This window comes from Salmo salar, unplaced genomic scaffold, assembly GCF_905237065.1.
Source record: "Salmo salar unplaced genomic scaffold, Ssal_v3.1, whole genome shotgun sequence".
Lineage (NCBI taxonomy): Eukaryota > Metazoa > Chordata > Actinopteri > Salmoniformes > Salmonidae > Salmo > Salmo salar.
In genome coordinates this window covers 32,314-46,764 of record NW_025547989.1, presented here as the reverse complement: position 1 = coordinate 46,764, position 14,451 = coordinate 32,314, and the positions used below count along the sequence as shown (strand labels likewise).

Here is a 14,451-nt window from a genome sequence, read left to right as displayed (position 1 = left end):
AAATACTTAAAGAGCAGCAGTAAAATCAAAATAGCGAGGCTCTATACATGGGGTACCGGTTAGTCGAGGTAATTGAGGTGTTCCTTTCAAGTCCAGTGGTGTAAATTACTATTAATAGTATAATTAGTACTTAGTATATAATATTAATATTAATTACTATTATTATTATTACAAAAATGTATTTAAACTACTCCACTACATTCTGTTTATATATCTGGTTATTTTGTATCTGTACTTTTACTCTTTATGTTTCTTTACAACTTTAAATTTTACTTCACTACATTTCTAAATAAAATAATGTATTTTTTACTCCATACAGTTTCCCTGGCACACAAACGTACTTGTTTCATTTCGAATGCTAAGCTGGACAGGAAAATGGTCCAATTCACACACTGATCAAGACAACATCCCTGGTCGTCCCTACTGCCTCTGATCTGGAGGACTCACTAAACAGAGAACATCCCTGGTCATCCCTACTGCCTCTGATCTGGAGGACTCACTAAACAGAGAACATCCCTGGTCATCCCTACTGCCTCTGATCTGGAGGACTCACTAAACAGAGAACATCCCTGGTCATCCCTACTGCCTCTGATCTGGAGGACTCACTAAACAGAGAACATCCCTGGTCATCCCTACTGCCTCTGATCTGGAGGACTCACTAAACAGAGAACATCCCTGGTCATCCCTACTGCCTCTGATCTGGAGGACTCACTAAACAGAGAACATCCCTGGTCCTCCCTACTGCCTCTGATCTGGAGGACTCACTAAACAGAGAACATCCCTGGTCATCCCTACTGCCTCTGATCTGGAGGACTCACTAAACAGAGAACATCCCTGGTCATCCCTACTGCCTCTGATCTGGAGGACTCACTAAACAGAGAACATCCCTGGTCATCCCTACTGCCTCTGATCTGGAGGACTCACTAAACAGAGAACATCCCTGGTCCTCCCTACTGCCTCTGATCTGGAGGACTCACTAAACAGAGAACATCCCTGGTCATCCCTACTGCCTCTGATCTGGAGGACTCACTAAACAGAGAACATCCCTGGTCATCCCTACTGCCTCTGATCTGGAGGACTCACTAAACACATGCTTCATTTGTAAATGATGTCTGATTGTTGGAGTGTTCCCCTGGTTATTTCTTAAATAAAATAACAAGAGAATCGTGCTGTCTGGTTTGCTTAATATATGGAAGGTCAAATCATTTATACTTTTACCACTGATACTTAAGTATATTTTAGCAATGACGTTTACTTAGTATTTTACTGGGTGACTTTCACTTTTACTTGAGTCATTTTCTATTAACATATTATTATTGTACCTTTTTCCCTTCATTTGCCTACTACTGTGTATAAGCTGTCATAACATGTGGGTCTTTTCATGGGGACCAGGTATCGGAACGCCTTTGAAGGGTCTACAAAGCCCCCAGGTAAAAGTTGGCTTTTGCAGACAAGGATTGTATTGTTACTCCACGACATAATATGTTATCACAACTCTATTAAAAGGACATTCTACACAAGGTGTCACTTCATTCCTTCTATTTGATGGGAACTCCTGGTTAGGAATGGGGAACGAGTGCTCTCTCTGGGGAAAAAACATGTTTATACCTATGCAGTACCTTTAGCATTAATAAACCTCTACTTTAGTAAAGTTAATAATTATGACAGGTGTGTTGTAATAAAAATGAGTGGTGTCCACTGACTAAATGCAGTCTTTCTGGAAAACCCAGATATTCACAAAGTGTTTGATGAATGACACGTTGCTTCTTCATGCAAAATAGATTTGGACTTTAAAATTCAATTAAGCTGCTTTATTTTCAGGGTTTAGTGAAGGTGGGTCATTTTTTACCCTTGGGACAATGGGAGTAAACAGACTGTTAAGACTACACAAGGGTTAAGTCAAGTATTTACAAGGTGTCTAGTCATTTCTGGTCGTTAATGTCTAATTGACCACACATTAGTGCAAGTTGAAGTGTTGTCAGTGCTACACAGGTGTCTGTAGTCTAGGTGCTCGTTATAAGTGCTTGAAATCATTTATTGCCGTGTTTCCTAGCATCAAGACTGTGATCGAAGGGTGAATTGTGACTGAATTACTGAGCTACAAATAATATTAAGTAGTTATTTATAAGTCAAGGTTACTCTACATCACTCTCGACTCGCCTTGAAAGTCATCTGCAATGTGGAACGTCCAACAATTCATTGACACAGTTGTGACTGGTAAGGTTTATTTGTTATAGCATCACATTTTACACAAGACATGCCAAAATTCATATAAAGATAATTGTAACATACACATGCCATTGTCATGTCTCATTGTTCCTCCTCCAGACTCCTTCATAGCCGTCGGCCAGCTCTTTCACATCCACCATCTAATTGAGGTGAAAGGACAGAAATGTTGAAAGTGTGTTTTCTGCAGCACCAGTAAGGACCGTTCTCCTATGATGTAGTCGACCCTATCAGAAAACATTTACTCACTTTTTGCTTTTATACAAAAAACATGCCATTTCTCCATTTTGGTGAAAAGTGGGCCATTAGCTAAACCACAACCTTCCTGTCCAAAGACCTTCATGAACTAATGAAACTATATCTGACAGTTTGGGGAGGAATTCATTCTAACGGGTGAAAATGAACCAGGTCTTTTCTGTGTATGTGCCGGTCTTTAAACATAAATGTAAATATATAAAATATACTAATAATGCATCCAGTCTCTGGTTATTGGAGATACTTCCCATTCTGCACAATTGTGACCTTTGACCCCTTGCACGTGGTCTTAAATGTCCACATTCTGGATGACATCCTGCCAGACTTTGTTGGTATTTCACTGTTTGATCTAGCATGTGACTGTTTTCCCCCCCAGCACTTGTCCCATGTTGGCTGGCCCACTATGCAGTTAAATGGAAAGGTTTTTCCCCAGCACTTGTCCCATGTTGGCTGGCCCACTATGCAGTTAAATGGAAAGGTTTCTCCCCAGCACTTGTCCCATGTTAGCTGGCCCACTATGCAGTTAAATGGAAAGGTTTTTCCCCCATCACTTGTCCCATGTTGGCTGGCCTACTATGCAGTTAAATGGAAAGGTTTCTCCCCAGCACTTGTCCCATGTTGGCTGGCCCACTATGCAGTTAAATGGAAAGGTTTTCCCCCAGCACTTGTCCCATGTTGGCTGGCCTACTATGCAGTTAAATGGAAAGGTTTCTCCCCAGCACTTGTCCCATGTTGGCTGGCCCACTATGCAGTTAAATGGAAAGGTTTTCCCCCAGCACTTGTCCCATGTTGGCTGGCCCACTATGCAGTTAAATGGAAAGGTTCTACAGATGTAGACGTGACATGTGAATTGGGATGAGGGGAAATGACAATCAATGACAACTGAAATAGCAAACATTATCTGTATATCGCTATATTTGTTCTTGTAGATGTACTTTGAATATGTTTAATATGTGGGGGAAGCATTTCATTTGTAGTCTTTCTTAATTTGTCGTTTTGAGTGGCCTGTAAATATTTTTACATAATTTGGTCGGATGTCTGTGTAACTAATAACTAATGATGATCATGATTTCAATTCAGTTTAATGACATCACTCACTTCTCCTGAAGGGCGCACATAATACCATTCACTATTCACCATAAATGTAAAAGCATTAGATTGGCTATGCATTAGTATATATGTTATATATTAGTATATATATATATGCATTAGTATATATGTTATATAGTATATATGTTATATATTAGTATATATATATATGCATTAGTATATATGTTATATAGTATATATGTTATATATTAGTATACCAATTCTCTCAACCAGCTTCATGAGGTAATCACTTGGAAAATATATTTTGATTTGTTTAACACTTTTTTTGGTTACAACTATACAGTATGTGTTATTTCATAGTTTTCATGTCTTTACTATTATTCTGTAGAAAATAGCATAAATGAAGGAAACCCCTTCCCCTCACACATGGTTTAGATGGTAAATATTTATGTTCCCTTAGAGGTTCATCACGTCAGCTAAAGGGAATATGTTCCATCATCTATGTTTATTTACATTAGTGCAAATGGTCCACTGATATTGGTGTAATTTCTCACCCCTTTTGGCTGGAAGTTAATTTCCCCTCAGGGGGACACATTTGTTATTATGAAGGTAATTTGTGTAGAATGTTCTTTCCCCACTCATTCACCCCATCTCTTTACATTGCTGATTTATATGCAGTGGCCCAGACCTCAAACCCAATGAAAGTCATGGGGGGAAATGAGGCTGAACGCTACACACACACACACACACACACACGTAAACACACCAGCGCACACACACACACCAGCGCACACATCTACAGGAAGAGAGAGGGAAAGAGTGTCTGTGTGTTTACACGTGCACTTGTTTTATGTCTGTGCCTTTTCATGTGTGTACACGTGTTAGACTTCCTGTTTGTCCTCGTTCAATGCTGTTGTTTCCCCTTCTAGCAGATACTGTGTGAACTAATTTAAATACTATTGGTATATAAATTAGAGTAGTGTTTAACCAAAATGTGATACAGCACTGTGTGTAATTACAAACTGTATGGAGAAACAGTCATGTAGAAAACGCTACAGAAACAAACAACTATTTAATAATTGGGATGCACTGCCACCTGGTGGTTTCAAAGAGAACACTAGTGTTTCCCCCAGACATCCCTGTCTGATGCTAGAGGTGATACTATCCTACGTTATATAATCTCTACCAGCTCATTAAATATCTCTGTAAATTGCAGTTGACCAACAAGGCTGTAATTAAGTATATACTAGTTTAATGGCTCTCAATAATATAGTCATCCTCAACCACAGGTACACTCTCATACATGCATAGAACAGCTCAAGCAAACCTATAAACACATACCGTATGTAAAATCATGCTGCATACACACATACAAAATGGGAGTCCTGCAGTAGACAGTTAGCCGATACAGATGGGGGCTGGAATGAGTTGCAACAAACACTCAAAACAGGACAGTTTGATCTCCGTCTCTTCATTCAAAGACTCAATCATAGACACTCTTACTGACAGTTGTGGCTGCTTTGCGTGATGTATTGTTGTCTCTACCTTCTTGCCCTTTTTGCTGTTGTCTTACATATAGTAAATAACATTTAAAAGACAACACTGACAGGACTCTACACACTGGCAGGACTCTACACACTGGCAGGACTCTACACACTGGCAGGACTCTACACACTGACGGGACTCTACACACTGGCAGGACTCTACACACTGACGGGACTCTACACACTGACGGGACTCTACACACTGACAGGACTCTACACACTGACAGGACTCTACACACTGACGGGACTCTACACACTGACGGGACTCTACACACTGGCAGGACTCTACACACTGGCAGGACTCTACACACTGGCAGGACTCTGACAGGACCCTACACACTGACAGGACTCTACACACTGACGGGACTCTACACACTGACGGGACTCTACACACTGACGGGACTCTACACACTGACGGGACTCTACACACTGACGGGACTCTACACACTGACAGGACTCTACACACTGACAGGACTCTACACACTGACAGGACTCTACACACTGACACTGGGGATAATGGGGAAGATGGGCGGCACCTGGAGGGGGGTGGAGACAATCACAAAGACAGGTGAAACAGATCAGTGTGTGACAACGAGAGGAAGAGGAGGAAGTCTTGGCGCCCGTCTGGGCATCTTGGCGCCCGTCGTTCTATAGTGGACCTTACTGTCGTTCTATAGTGGACCTTACTGGTGTTCTATAGTGGACCTTACTGGTGTTCTATAGTAGACCTTACTGGTGTTCTATAGTGGACCTTACTGGTGTTCTATAGTAGACCTTACTGGTGTTCTATAGTGGACCTTACTGGTGTTCTATAGTGGACCTTACTGGTGTTCTATAGTGGACCTTACTGGTGTTCTATAGTGAACCTTACTGGTGTTCTATAGTGAACCTTACTGGTGTTCTATAGTGGACCTTACTGGTGTTCTATAGTAGACCTTACTGGTGTTCTATAGTGGACCTTACTGGTGTTCTATAGTGGACCTTACTGGTGTTCTATAGTAGACCTTACTGGTGTTCTATAGTGGACCTTACTGGTGTTCTATAGTGAACCTTACTGGTGTTCTATAGTGGACCTTACTGGCGTTCTATAGTGGACCTTACTGGTGTTCTATAGTGGACCTTACTGGTGTTCTATAGTAGACCTTACTGGTGTTCTATAGTGGACCTTACTGGTGTTCTATAGTAGACCTTACTGGTGTTCTATAGTAGACCTTACTGGTGTTCTATAGTAGACCTTACTGGTGTTCTATAGTGGACCTTTCTGGCGTTCTATAGTAGACCTTACTGGTGTTCTATAGTGGACCTTACTGGTGTTCTATAGTAGACCTTACTGGCGTTCTATAGTGGACCTTACTGGTGTTCTATAGTAGACCTTACTGGTGTTCTATAGTGGACCTTACTGGTGTTCTATAGTAGACCTTACTGGTGTTCTATAGTGGACCTTACTGGTGTTCTATAGTAGACCTTACTGGTGTTCTATAGTGGACCTTAAACTGGGATAGCTTGGTAACATCGGGGGGGGGGATGAGTTTAAACTGGGATAGCTTGGTAACATCAGGGGGGGTGAGTTTAAACAGGGATAGCTTGGTAACATCGGGGGGGTGAGTTTAAACAGGGATAGCTTGGTAACAACAGGGGGGTGAGTTTAAACAGGGATAGCTTGGTAACATCAGGGGGGTGAGTTTAAACAGGGATAGCTTGGTAACATCAGGGGGGGTGAGTTTAAACAGGGATAGCTTGGTAACATCAGGGGGGTGAGTTTAAACAGGGATAGCTTGGTAACATCAGGGGGGAGTTTAAACAGGGATAGCTTGGTAACATCAGTCAACCACGAGGCCTGCTCCTACATAGTGGACAGGTACAGTACACACCCTACCTAGTACCCTACCTAGCACCCTCACTAATGCACTACCTAGCACAATACCTAGTACCCTATCTAGATACCACTCCATGTCTACTATAGATATCAGACCACTAGAATATCAGACCACTAGATACCACTCCATGTCTAGCCCCCCGACACAAACTACTGCAGCATAAATACTGGAGGCTGAGACAGGAGGGATCAGAAGACACTGTGGCCCCATCCGATGATACCCCCGGACAGGGCCAAACAGGCAGGATATAACCCCACCCACTTTGCCAAAGCACAGCCCCCACACCACTAGAGGGATGTCTCCAACCACCAACTTACCATCCTAAGACAAGGCCGAGTATAGCCCACAACGATCTCAGCCATGGCACAACCCAAGGGGGGGCGCCAACCCAGACAGGAAGACCACGTCAGTGACTCAACCCACTCAAGTGACGCACCCCTCCCATGGACGGCATGGAAGAACACCAGTAAGCCAGTGACTCAGCCCCTGTAATAGGGTTAGAGGCAGAGAATCCCAGTGGAAAGAGGGGAACCGGCAAGGCAGAGACAGCAAGGGCGGTTCGTTGCTCCAGCCTTTCCGTTCACCTTCACACTCCTGTGCCGGACTATACTTAATCAAAGGACCTACTGAAGAGATAAGTCTTCAGTAAAGACTTAAAGGTTGAGACTGAGTCTGCGTCTCTCACATTGGTAGGCAGACCATTCCATAAAAATGGATCTCTATAGGAGAAAGCCCTACCTCCAGCCGTTTGCTTAGAAATTCTAGAGACAATAAGGAGGCCTGCGTCTTGTGACCGTAGCGTACGTGTAGGTATGTACGGCAGGACCAAATCGGAAAGATAGGTAGGAGCAAGCCCATGTAATGCTTTGTAGGCTAGCAGTAAAACCTTGAAATCAGCCCTTGCCTTAACCAGCCCGTCTGGTGTTCAACCTTCCCAATTTCTCTCACGTCACCCCGCTCCTCCGCTCTCTCCACTGGCTTCCAGTTGAAGCTCGCATCCGCTACAAGACCATGGTGATTGCCTACGGAGCTGTGAAGGGAACGGCACCTCCATACCTTCAGGCTCTGATCAGGCCCTACACCCAAACAAGGGCACTGCGTTCATCCACCACTGGCCTGCTGGCCCCCCTACCTCTGAGGAAGCACAGTTCCCGCTCAGCCCAGTCAAAACTGTTCGCTGCTCTGGCACCCCAATGGTGGAACAAGCTCCCTCACGACGCCAGGACAGCGGAGTCAATCACCACCTTCCGGAGACACCTGAAACCCCACCTCTTTAAGGAATACCTAGGATAGGATAAAGTAATCCTTCTAACCCCCCCCCTTAAAAGATTTAGATGCACTATTGTAAAGTGGTTGTTCCACTGGATATCATAAGGTGAATGCACCATTTTGTAAGTCGCTCTGGATAAGAGCGTCTGCTAAATGACTTAAATGTAAATGTAAATGTAAACCTCTTACATCTAGACGTTCCGCTAAGCGGAACACCTGCTCCAATATCCAATGATAGGCGTGGCGCGAATTACAAATTCCTCAAAAATACAAAAACTTCAATTTTTCAAACATATGACTATTTCACAGCATTTTAAAGACAAGACTCTCCTTTATCTAACCACACTGTCCGATTTCAAAAGGCTTTACAGCGAAAGCAAAACATTAGATTATGTCAGCAGAGTACCAAGCCAGAAATAATCAGACACCCATTTTTCAAGCTAGCATATAATGTCACAAAAACCCAGAAGACAGCTAAATGCAGCACTAACCTTTGATGATCTTCATCAGATGACACACCTAGGACATTATGTTATACAATACGTGCATGTTTTGTTCAATCAAGTTCATATTTATATCAAAAAACAGCTTTTAACATTAGCATGTGACGTTCAGAACTAGCATACCCCCGCAAACTTCCGTGGAATTTGCTAACAATTTACTAAATTACTCACGATAAACGTTCACAAAAAGCATAACAATTATTTTAAGAATTATAGATACAGAACTCCTCTATGCACTCGATATGTCCGATTTTAAAATAGCTTTTTGGTGAAAGCACATTTTGCAATATTCTAAGTACATAGCCCAGGCATCACAGGGCTAGCTATTTAGACACCCGGCAAGTTTAGCACTCACCAATATCAGATTTACTATTATAAAAGTTTGATTACCTTTTGTTGTCTTCGTCAGAATGCACTCCCAAGACTGCTACTTCAATAACAAATGTTGGTTTGGTCCAAAATAATCCATCGTTATATCCGAATAGCGGCGTTTTGTTCGTGCGTCCCAGACACTATCTGAAATGGTAAATTAGGTTCGTGCGCATGGCGCAATTCGTGACAAAAAAAATCTAAATATTCCATTACCATACTTCGAAGCATGTCAACCGCTGTTTAAAATCCATTTTTATGCAATATATCTCGTAATAAAGCGACAATATTCCGACCGGGAATCTCCTTTTCGGCAAACAGAGGGAAAATCACAAAGACGGGGGCAGCCAGGGCACGCGCCTAAGCCCACAGTCCCTTGATCGGCCACTTGAGAAAGGCGATAATGTGTTTCAGCCTGGGGCTGGGATGACGACATTCTGTTTTTTCCCGGGCTTTGAGCGCCCATGGAAGACGTAGGAAGTGTCACGTTAGAGCAGAGATCCTTTGTAAAAGATAGAGATGGCAAAGAAGTTCAAGAAATGGTCAGACAGGCCACTTCCTGTAAAGGAATCTCTCAGGTTTTGACCTGCCATTTGAGTTCTGTTATACTCACAGACACCATTCAAACAGTTTTAGAAACTTTGGAGTGTTTTCTATCCAAAGCCAATAATTATATGCATATTCTAGTTACTGGGCAGGAGTAGTAACCAGATTAAATCGGGTACGTTTTTTATCCAGCCGTGAAAATACTGCCCCCTACCCATAACAGGTTAACCTGTTAGGGCTAGGGGGCAGTATTTGCACGGCTGGATAAAAAAATGTACCCGATTTAATCTGGTTACTAATCCTACCCAGTAACTAGAATATGCATATACTTATTATATATGGATAGAAAACACTCTACAGTTTCTAAAACTGTTTGAATGGTGTCTGTGAGTATAAGAGAACTCATTTGGCAGGCAAAACCCTGAGACATTTTCTGACAGGAAGTGGATACCTGATGTGTTGTATTACCTTTAAACCTATGCCATTGAAAAACACAGGGGCTGAGGAATATTTTGGCACTTCCTATTGCTTCCACTAGATGTCACCAGCCTTTACAAAGTGTTTTGAGTCTTCTGGAGGGAGATCTGAAGGAACAAGAGCCATGGAACAATGATGGCCCATTAGACACCTGGCGCGCGAGTTCATGTTGGGTACCCTCGTTCCAATACGTTATAAAAGAGTATGCATTCGTCCACCTTGAATATTATTCATGTTCTGGTTAAAAAGGCCCTAATGATTTATGCTATACAACGTTTGACATGTTTGAACGAACGTAAATATATTTTTTCCCCTCGTTCATGAAGTGAAGTCCGGCGGGCTTAGATCATGTGCTAACAAGACGGAGATTTTTGGACATAAATGATGAGCTTTTTTGAACAAAACTACATTCGTTATGGACCTGTGATACCTGGAAGTGACATCTGATGAAGAGAATCAAAGGTAATGGATTATTTACATAGTATTTTCGATTTTAGATCTCCCCAACATGACGACTAGTCTGTATCGCAACGCGTATTTTTCTGGGCGCAGTGCTCAGATTATTGCAAAGTGTGATTTCCCAGTAAGGTTATTTTTAAATCTGGCAAGTTGATTGCGTTCAAGAGATGTAAATCTATAATTCTTTAAATGACAATATAATATTTTACCAATGTTTTCTAATTTTAATTATTTAATTTGTGATGCTGACTTGACTGCCGGTTATTGGAGGGAAACGATTTCCTCAACATCAATGCCATAGTAAAACGCTGTTTTTGGATATAAATATGAACTTGATAGAACTAAAAATGCATGCATTGTCTAACATAATGTCCTAGGAGTGTCATCTGATGGAGATTGTAAAAGGTTAGTGCATCATTTTAGCTGGTTTTATGGTTTTGGTGACCCTGTCTTTGAATTGACAAAACATTACACACAACTCTTGTAAATGTACTGTCCTAACATACTCTAAATTTATGCTTTCGCCGTAAAACCTTTTTGAAATCGTAAAACGTGGTTAGATTAAGGAGATGTTTATCTTTCAAAGGGTGTAAAATAGTTGTATGTTTGAAAAATTTGAATTTTGACATTTATTTGGATTCAAATTTGCCGCTCTTGAAATGCACCTGCTGTTGATGGAGTGCACCACGGGGGGGACGCCTGCGTCCCACCTAGCCCATAGAGGTTAACAGGAAGCCAGTGTAGGGAGGCTAGCACTGGAGTAATATGATCAAATTTTTTGGTTCTAGTCAGGATTCTAGCAGCCGTATTTAGCACTAACTGAAGTTTCTTTAGTGCTTTATCCGGGTAGCCGGAAAGTAGAGCATTGCAGTTGTCCAGCCTAGAAGTAACAAAAGCATGGATTAATTTTTCTGCGTCATTTTTGGACAGAAAGTTTTTGATTTTTGCAATGTTACGTAGATGGAAAAAAGCTGTCCTTGAAACAGTCTTGATATGTTCTTCAAAAGAGAGATCAGGGTCCAGAGTAACGCCGAGGTCCTTCACAGTTTTATTTGAGACGACTGTACAACCATCCAGATTAATTGTCAGATTCAACAGAAGATCTCTTTGTTTCTTGGGACCTATCAACATTCAATCTAACCTATCAAGTGTCTGTGGCGGATGAATCAGAATTAGTTGGGTAACATAGATAATTAAGATGTCTTATCTGTATAATGTGCAGATGTGATATACTTGTTATTAGAATGTATCCCTTCGGACTCTGGTGTTGGCAGTTGCACTTCTTCCCTCAGCTGGGGCTCAGTCACACTGGGGCTTAGTCACACTGGGGCTCAGTAACACTGGGGCTTAGTCACACTGGGGCTCAGTCACACTGGGGCTCAGTCTCACTGGGGCTCAGTCACCTGGGGCTCAGTCACACTGGGGCTCAGTCACACTGGGGCTCAGTCACACTGGGGCTCAGTCACACTGGGGCTCAGTCACACTGGGGCTCAGTCACACGGGGCCCAGTCACCTGGGGCCCAGACAGAGGAGAAGTCAGGCTTGTCTTTCACATATCCCTGCTGCTATGCAGAATATCAGGAAGGGAAGAGGACAGGATGGAACATTGTCTTCATATGTGAATGTATCTGTTAAACCATGTGAAGGGATGGTGTGATTAATGGGGAACCAATTACTTGTCTCCACAATGTCTGTGAGCAAGTCACTCCCTCCTTTGGCATTGGGGGAGGTGTATGGCGGTGTCTGGACCATTGGATGTCCTCTGATGTTGCACTTATCCTGGGATAGTGTATGACCTAGAGGCTCACTCTCCTCAGTGAGCTTGTCCAGGAGAGGGGTCAAGAAGGGGTTTTACTTGAGATGGGAGTATCTAGAGTTGACAATTGAGTTATGCCATTGGATGAGTTGGTGTTTTTGTGCTATGAAGTACCAGGAATGAGATTAGAACCTCGTTTTAGGGACCAAACTGAACGATCATTTATAGTGAATGCTATCTGGCTACGGGATACTCCTTTCTCATTATAAAGTCTTCCTTTGTGAACTGTTCATTATATCTGTGGTTTGTTATGTCGACTAGGGGGGGGGTGGATCTTTGCTATAAAATATCTCAGTAGCTGTTGTGTTGTCACTCGAAATGGTGAATCGTTGAAAGTCATTGCTATTGCAAAGCTCTTATTATTAAAGATGTAGTTATAAGTATAACTCTGACTGTGTGAAGTTTGTTTCTCCTCATTTGGTAATGCAGAAATGAACCACCACATGTCTCAGAGTAGAAGTGTTCCTCTCGGATCAGTTTTGCAGTTTACAACAAGAATGAGATTATAGACACATCCTAGATCAGCAATTACTGTGAGATGATTTGTGGATGAAGTCCCAGGTCCCCCTCTGTCCATGTTCTGATGTTCATTTGGATCTTAACATGCCTTTTGGGGGCCCTAACTGAGATTTTGTTGGGGTGCCCCCACCTCACTGGCAAAACATTTTACCTCCCCCTCCCTCCTGACGGTGGAGTGAAATAGACATTTATAATACATTTCATGCAATTAGACTCATTTTGCCATGGAGCAGTATTGCAGGGAATTTCCTGCGATTCTACACATTTTGCCAAGACTTATGTTTGTTAACCATATCTGAGAGTGACTTAACAAAATTGGTATTGGGGCATTATTACCAGAAGTTTAGACAACTGGCTAGACTAACTTACCAATCTAAATGTTTGTAGCTGACATGTGACTCAGTGACTTACACAACTTGTTCTGATATTTATTATATACATTTTTAAGATTGTGTTTTCTATTGTTAGGTATTACTGTGTATGTGGGAGCTACAAACAAACCTTTTGTTGGGTATTACTGTGTATGTGGGAGCTACAAGCCTTTTTGAAATCGGACAATGTGTTTAGATTAACGAGAGTCTTATCTTTCAAATGGTGTAAAATAGTCGTATGTTTGAAATATTGAAATTATAGCATTTTTGAGGTTTCGAATTTCGCGCCACGCTCTACCACTGGCTGTTGAATAGAGTGGGACGCTCACGTCCCACCTAGCCCAGAGAAGTTAAAATGTAACTAAATGACTGCCAGCTCCAATATTTTATTAGCTAGGAGGCTTGTACACAACAGCCTACTCGTACTACAGAAACATACAATGTATTTTGCCAAGTTCTCTCTGTGTTAATCCTGTTGCCCAAATATAGCAGGTAACTTATGTCTGTGTTGAAGATGTTGTTGAGTTGTATTTAATATATGCTTTGACCCATTTCAGGTAACCTCAAGATACTTCACTCACTACAGCTGCTTTTGAAGAACTTTCCAGGTGTTTGTGATTTACATTCCGACTTTTGAAATGTCTCCTTGATTGGACATATTTAGCTAATAAAAAAGAACAATATATAAAGCATGCATCTGTTTTAAGGTTATTGTGTTTGTGTGTGTGGTGTAGTTCCTCTTGGTGTCCACTAGGTGGCATTACAGTTTCAATATTGTCACACCAGGTTTTCATGTGTAACAATGTTCCTTTTATGTCCAGTGGTGTAAATTACTGAAGTAAAAATACTTTAAAGTACTACTTAAGTCGTTTTTTGGTGTATCTGTATTTATATTTATAAAATGTATATTTTGACAACTTTTACTTTTGCAAAAATTCTAGATCACCTTTACACAACACAGAGACGCGTACAAAGCTCTCCCTCGCCCTCCATTTGGTAAATCCGACCACAACTCTATCCTCCTGATTCCTGCTTACAAGCAAAAATTATAGCAGGAAGCACCAGTGACTCTGTCTATAAAAAAAGTGGTCAGATGAAGCAGATGCTAAACTACAGGACTGTTTTTCTATCACAGACTGGAACATGTTCTGGGTTTCTTCCGATGGCATT

At 41.8% G+C, this 14,451-nt stretch overlaps 1 long non-coding RNA gene across 1 annotated transcript; it reads left to right on the top strand.

Annotated features, from left to right (window-relative positions):
- Positions 1 to 938: 938 nt before the first annotated feature.
- On the top strand, positions 939 to 14,059 carry LOC106583404 (uncharacterized). Its single transcript, XR_006763226.1, has 3 exons — positions 939 to 2,217; positions 2,329 to 2,421; positions 13,839 to 14,059. It is a non-coding gene; the product is annotated as an uncharacterized lncRNA (long non-coding RNA).
- The last annotated feature ends 392 nt before the right edge of the window (positions 14,060 to 14,451 follow it).